We start from the raw sequence: 6,718 nt of genomic DNA, 5'->3' as shown, positions 1-6,718 counted from the left end.
GGAGTACGCCTAACCGATTTAGGGATAGGAGAAAGGTTGTTCTCTCAAGTACTGAATCCAGATTCTTGAACATGGGGCCCCATCTCATTGGGCTGAGAAAGTTTGGTTTAGTGATTGGATCAAAACAAGTTGTTCATTAGAGGATCATAGGAACTTGAGGAACAAGACGTAATCTCGAGGGTAAAAACAGATATTTGACCCAACCATTATTATGAACAACCTGTGAAGAGTCGACTTGCTGATTTATGGTTAAATCATTGGGACATAATTAATCTATAGTGAGGGGAGTGCAACTATGAGCTTTAGTGGAGTGACCCATTAGTTAACGAATGGGATTAATCCTGGTCTATGAGTTTAGCCATTAATCTCGGATCGTTGGAGCCTATGATCTATACGGTCCGCGAGGTCCCCTACTCACTCGTAAATTTTGATTTTAAGATAAAATTGGAAAATTGAAAAAACAAAACACAAGTGGAAAAACATGGTTTTCCATTATCCATCATCTACTTGCTCACACAAAAGCCATTACTATTGCCTTGTGTTACTCCAAGCATGAGCTGCAACTCATGCAACTCTCTTCCTTGCATGATGGTCTGCAATATATTGATGAGTTTGGAGTGAATTTTGGGCATGCAATCAAGAGAGAATTTTAGAGAAAATTTGTGCTGAAGAAAAGGTTCTTCAACAAGATTCCTGCTGTGAGCAATTCTACTTCATCCCATGATTCAAGCTTGTTTTGAGTCCTACAACTCAATCTAGAGCACCAAGAGAATAGTAGGGAAGATTTTGAGGTGGTTTGCAACAAGATTCAGAGAAGATTGTAGCTGGAGAATAAGCTTTGAAGAGGTTATACAACGGTATGTCATGAAACTCATTTGTTTTCTGCAAGAGCATGCTTTATATTTTGCCAAAATTAATGAATTAGAGTGGTTAAATGATTCTTCTTGCTTCCGTTATTGCTAATACATTCCTACATAAACCATCGCCCGCGATTACCTAAACGATATCTTACCTTTGCTAGATGATCGCGCCTTTTGATAGACAATCACTTAGCTATTACTACATGATCATATACTCCGACCTAAACGATCAAACACTTGACTATACGATAGTCTCCATTTTCTCCCACTTGCTTGCTCATAGTACACAATTTCTTTTTCTCCTTCCCTCTACCAATTCCATCAAAGTTCACCCTTTGGATTCTCACTCCGAGAATACTAAGAGCTTCGAGTCGTGGTGTCATCCCCGTTCGCTTGTTGTATGTGCACTGTTGTTCTTGTAGACGATCATGGTGCTGTTAGGCGATTGCTTGCTAGACGAGTAGGAACGAGAGAAGTTCGTTCACGGTTGGACCGAGTTCTTATGAAGAAAGTCTTCAACTGGTACGTTCTCTCGGTCTTTTGTATTTATTTTTTTAAAAGCATGCCAGTAATTAGTGCTTTTAATGTATATCTATTTGTTATAATGTATGTGTGGAAATTCTGTCACAATGAAACCAAAAAGATCTACTTCCGCTCATAAGTACTCTTGTATAAGAGTTCCTTCATCATGAGTAAGACTAATTTGCCTAGATCATCCTATTGAAATAGAAACCTAACTAGTCAAGGAAATTACATCTAGTGGTTACTATTGTTGGGGTTGATGCCCTAAATCTCATAGGGATTAATAATATTTGATATTTTATTCACTCTGTCTATGAAATATATGATATTTTAGTTGCATTAACCACAAACCAATAAACTAACTGTTGGGGTTGATGCCCTAAAGTCTTGTGTTCTGTAGTTTGTAAACAGTATGTACGAACACTTGTGTTGTTAATATATGATATTTACTTCACATCTTGTATTTTGCTCGGTTAATTTTTTTTTTTGCTTTACCACAAACCAATAAACATAAAATCCCTAGTTATCTGTATGTGATCAAGAACAAAGGAGAATTTGTTCTTCTAACTTAAGATTTTGAATTTTCCACAATGCTCATTGGATTAAACTAGACTAAAGTCCTAAACCATCGCATTCTAAAATACAAGAATACAAAAAAAAAAAACATAAAGCTTTGAAGAAGAATAACTCTAAGAAAATTTTCATTTAAATTCAAACGGTTGTTCAAATGAACCCAAAGTAAACATAGTATTTATACTAATTGAAAAAATACAACTTGAAAGGACACAAACTTTTCATCTAATTAACTAGGTTCACAAAAACTCTTCAATTACATACATGAACCTTAATAAATATAAAATACATTGAAATAATTAATACAATCAAGCATTAAATATGTAATGGATATGAATTTCCAGATTCATAGGACTTTTGGGTGATCCAAGTGACTCTTAGAGTTTTAGGGTGCAAATCTTCATGATGGGATGGAAATTTAGCTGGAAGCAAGCATTTATCCTCTTCAAGTCTTTTAGCCTGCTAGCTCTTGTCATTGGTTCTTGAAAGGCATAATGATTGTCTCAAATGATTGGATTGATTTAGAAAGTTTCTCATGCATTTTTTAGCATGAGTTCAATTGAGCTAGTTTTGAGCTTTGTGAGCTTCATTTTCCCACTTCAATTTGAAGCTAGTTTGATCTTGTTGAGCTTCTCGGTTGGTCAGCTCCCTTATCATTCTCCCTCTTCAAAGGATTCAATCCTCGAATCACAATTTCCTACAGTCACAACAAGTATAAGTCAACAAATATTACTGTAGCACTCACTTGATACTGACTCGAAAGATCAATTTTGTATGCATTATCGTTGACTTTTCTTGAAGGAATCAAATCCGAGATTTTCCATGAGCAGCAGAAGAATAGATTCATTCCAAATTTACAATCATGGTATGCGACATTAAAATTTACTGTCTTAAACTAAACCATACATTATGCAATTCATATAGAAATTACAGCAGATACAATCGATAAACAAGGAGAAATGCTACGAACATTTGTCAACTTGTCTCCACGCTCCTTGCTCATGAACGCTCGAACAAGCAACGCTCGAACGCTCGAACAACACGACTGCAATACACACACGGAACACTTTTCGGGCACTCCGTCTCAGCGATCGTCTCGCTCTACGAACTCCCCAGCAACAAGAAACGGCCTCCAACAGAACCTCGACGGTGCCGAGTTTAGTATGAACACCACCAAGATAATGCCCGCCTTACTTAAACGATCGCACACCGTGTTGGCCTAAACTGTTGGGTTTTATGTCTAAACTCGCAGTTTGTAACTGATAAACATTTTTCTATAATCAATAAACTTATTATTATTTCAATAAATTGTATGAAAGTCTAAATCCATAATAACTAAGACCCATGACTTATTACATGAGTTACTTGAACTTTATGTGGAGAAACATAAGAGTGACAGGTCTGAGTAAAATAGTCAATGATCTATGATACATAATAAGGTTTGAGTATCTTATTTTGGTTTAAAACATTAGATGCAGGCCCTACTCTGTAGCTGTTACAAAGAGTTATAAAGTACTACATACGATGTGATTCTAATTCGTGCATGTTATGACAATGAGGAAGTGCAGGAAATTCTTACAATGAGTTTGCATTAACTCGGAAACAAATAAGTCACTCTACTTATAACGTTGTTTACTGTAAAGACTAACTGTTTTCCACCTAGATGACCAAAGGGTACTCGATCCTTAATTCTGAGCTAACCTATGAACTTCCTATTTATTCGGGATTATCCTTAGATTTGCATAGGGAGGGTTGCTCAAAGCGCCGAGGCCTTAATAAGACTCCCATTTCAGGGATAAGACCTAATAGATAGCTGGGTGACATAGGGTGCAAGAAGGAAGTTCACACGCTACCCGATTTAGGGATAGGAGAAAGGTTGTTCCTCTCAAAGTATGATCCAGATCTTGAACATGGGGCCACCTCTCATTGGGCTGAGAAAGTTTGGTTTAGTGATTGGATCACAAACAAGTTGTTCCATTAGCAGGATTCATTAGAATTGAGGAACAAACGTAACTCGAGGGTAAAAACAGATATTTTTGACCCAACCATTATTATGAACAACCTTGAAACGAGTCGACTGTGCTGATTTACTGGTTAAATCATGTGGGACATAATATATTAATAGTGAGGGGAGTGCAAAACTATGAGCTTTAGTGGAGTGACCCATTAGTTAACGCAATGGGGATTAATCCTGGTCTAATGAGTTTAGCCAATTAAATCTCGATCCGTTGGGAGCCTATGAATCTATACGGTCCGCGAGGTCCCCTACTCACTCGTATACGGGACTAGCGCTCTAGAATAGCGTGTTAAGTTGATTTGAAACGTTTAAATTAGAATTAAAGGAATTAGTAATTAATATGAGATATAATTACGTGTTTAATTTTAAATTAACGGAATAGGAGAATTTATAATTTACTATGATTTAATATATAGATTGATGTGTGTAAAATTATTTAATATTTGATATTAAATTAATTAAGTTTTATTTTAAAAAATTAATTTATGAAATTAATTTTGATTTTTAATTTTTTAAAATCAAATGGTTTTTAAATATCAAATTTTGATTTTAAGAAAAATAAAATTGGAAAATTGAAAAAACAAAAACACAAGTGGAAAAAACATGGTTTTCCCCTTATCCCATCATCTTACTTGCTCACACAAAAGCCATTCTATTTGCCTTGTGTTATCCAAGCATGGCTGCAACTCATGCAACTTCTCTTCCTTGCATGAATGGTCCTGCAATATATTGATGAGTTTTGGAGTGAATTTTTGGGCATGCAATCAAGAGAGGAATTTTAGAGAAATTTGTGCTGAAGAAAAGGTTCTTCACAAGAATTCCTGCTGTGAGCAATTCTACTTTTCATCCCATGATTTCAAGCTTGTTTTGAGTTCCCTACAACTTCAATCTGAGCACCAAGAGAATAGTAAGGGAAGATTTTGAGGTGGTTGCAACAAGATTCAGAGAAGATTGGTAGCTGGGAGAATAAGCCTTTGAAGAGGTTATACAACGGTATGTCTATGAAACTCATTTGTTTTCTGCAGAGCATGCTTTTATATTTGCCAAAATTAATGATTAGAGTGGTTAAATGATTTCTTTGCTTCCGTTATTGCTAATACATTCCTACATAAACCATCGCCCGGATTACCTAAACGATATTTACCTTTGCTAGATGATCGGCCTTTTTGATAAGACAATCACTTAGCTATTACTACATGATCTATACTCCGACCTAAACGATCAAAACACTTGACTATACGATAGTCTCCATTTTCTCCACTTGCTTGCTCTAGTACAAATTTCTTTTTTCTCCTTCCCTCTACAATTCCATCAAAGTACACCCTTTGGAATTCTCACTCTCCGAGAAAATACTACAGAGCTTTCGAGTCGTGGTGTCATCCCGTTGCCTTGGTTGTATGTGGCACTGTTGTTCTTGTAGACGATCATGGCTGCTGTTAGGCGATTGCGTTGCTAACGAGTAGGAACAGAGAAGTTGTTACGGTTGGCACCGAGTTCTTATGACGAAAGTCTTCAACTGGTACGTTCTCTCGGTCTTTTGTATTTATTTTTTTAAAAAGCATGCCAGTAATTAGTTGCTTTTAATGTATATTATTTGTTATAATGTATGTGTGGAAATTCTATCACAATGAAAACCAAAAAGATTCTACTTCCGCTCATAAGTACTCTTGTATAAGAGTTCCTTCCAATGAGTAAGACTAATTTGCTAGATCATCCTATTGAATAATAGAAACCTAACTGTCAAGGAAATTACATCTAGTGGGTTACTATTGTTGGGGTTTGATGCCCTAATCTCATAGGGATTAATTATATTTGATTATTTTATTCACTCTGTCTCATGCAAATATATGATAATTTAGTTTTGCATTAACACAAACCAATAAACTAACTGGGTTGGGTTGAATGCCTAAAGTCTTGTGTTCTGTTAGTTTGTTAAACAGTATGGTACGAACACTTGTGGGTTGTTTGTAATATATGATATTTACTTTCAACATCTTTGTATTTTGGGCTTTCGGTTAATTTTTTTTTTTTGCTTTATCCAAACCCAATAACCATAAAATCTCCTAGTTATCTGTTGTGAACTTCAAGAATGTTATGTGGTGGGACATACAAGTTGGATCATGTTCTTAGAGTGATAACAATTAGTCTGTAGTAAATGGGATAAAAGAAGGGAGAACCTTGATCCTGGTAGCTAACGAATGCGAGCCGCGTTTGTGGAATGGTCACTAGTGGTTGTAACTTGTCACGAGTGGTTTAATCCTTGATCATTCGTGTTGGAGACATATGAGCGGGGGCCCATCCTATACATAAGAGTTTTGTATAGGACTGACCACGAAGTTGTTATACGTCTCATTTATATACACCGTTCATGACAGAGACTTGACTTCACTAGGATGACCATAGGTAACATGACCTTAATTCTGAGTAAGTTTGGAACTCTGCCCATTTGAGGGCAGTCCTTTGATTTGTATGGGTACGATGACCAGGTTCGCCGATTCAAACCCTACCATTTGGGACTCGTTTAATTTGAGAGCTGGAAACTCAGCTTACACAAGATGGAATTCCTCCTTCCCTGAGGCAGGGGTAAATAGATAGATGGCTTTCCTTAAGGGCTGATTCTGGGGCTTGAACATGTAAGCGTACACCTTCTCTTGGCCCGAGAGGTGTTCACACATAGTTGGACTATGGTTAATATTGTTTTATGAGAATCAATGGTAACTTAAGAAGTGGATGTAACTACAGGGGT

The sequence above is a fragment of the Benincasa hispida genome, chromosome 1 (genome assembly GCF_009727055.1).
Source record: "Benincasa hispida cultivar B227 chromosome 1, ASM972705v1, whole genome shotgun sequence".
Taxonomy (NCBI): domain Eukaryota; kingdom Viridiplantae; phylum Streptophyta; class Magnoliopsida; order Cucurbitales; family Cucurbitaceae; genus Benincasa; species Benincasa hispida.
The sequence above is the reverse complement of the archived record's forward strand: the minus strand, read 5'-3'. Positions refer to the sequence as shown.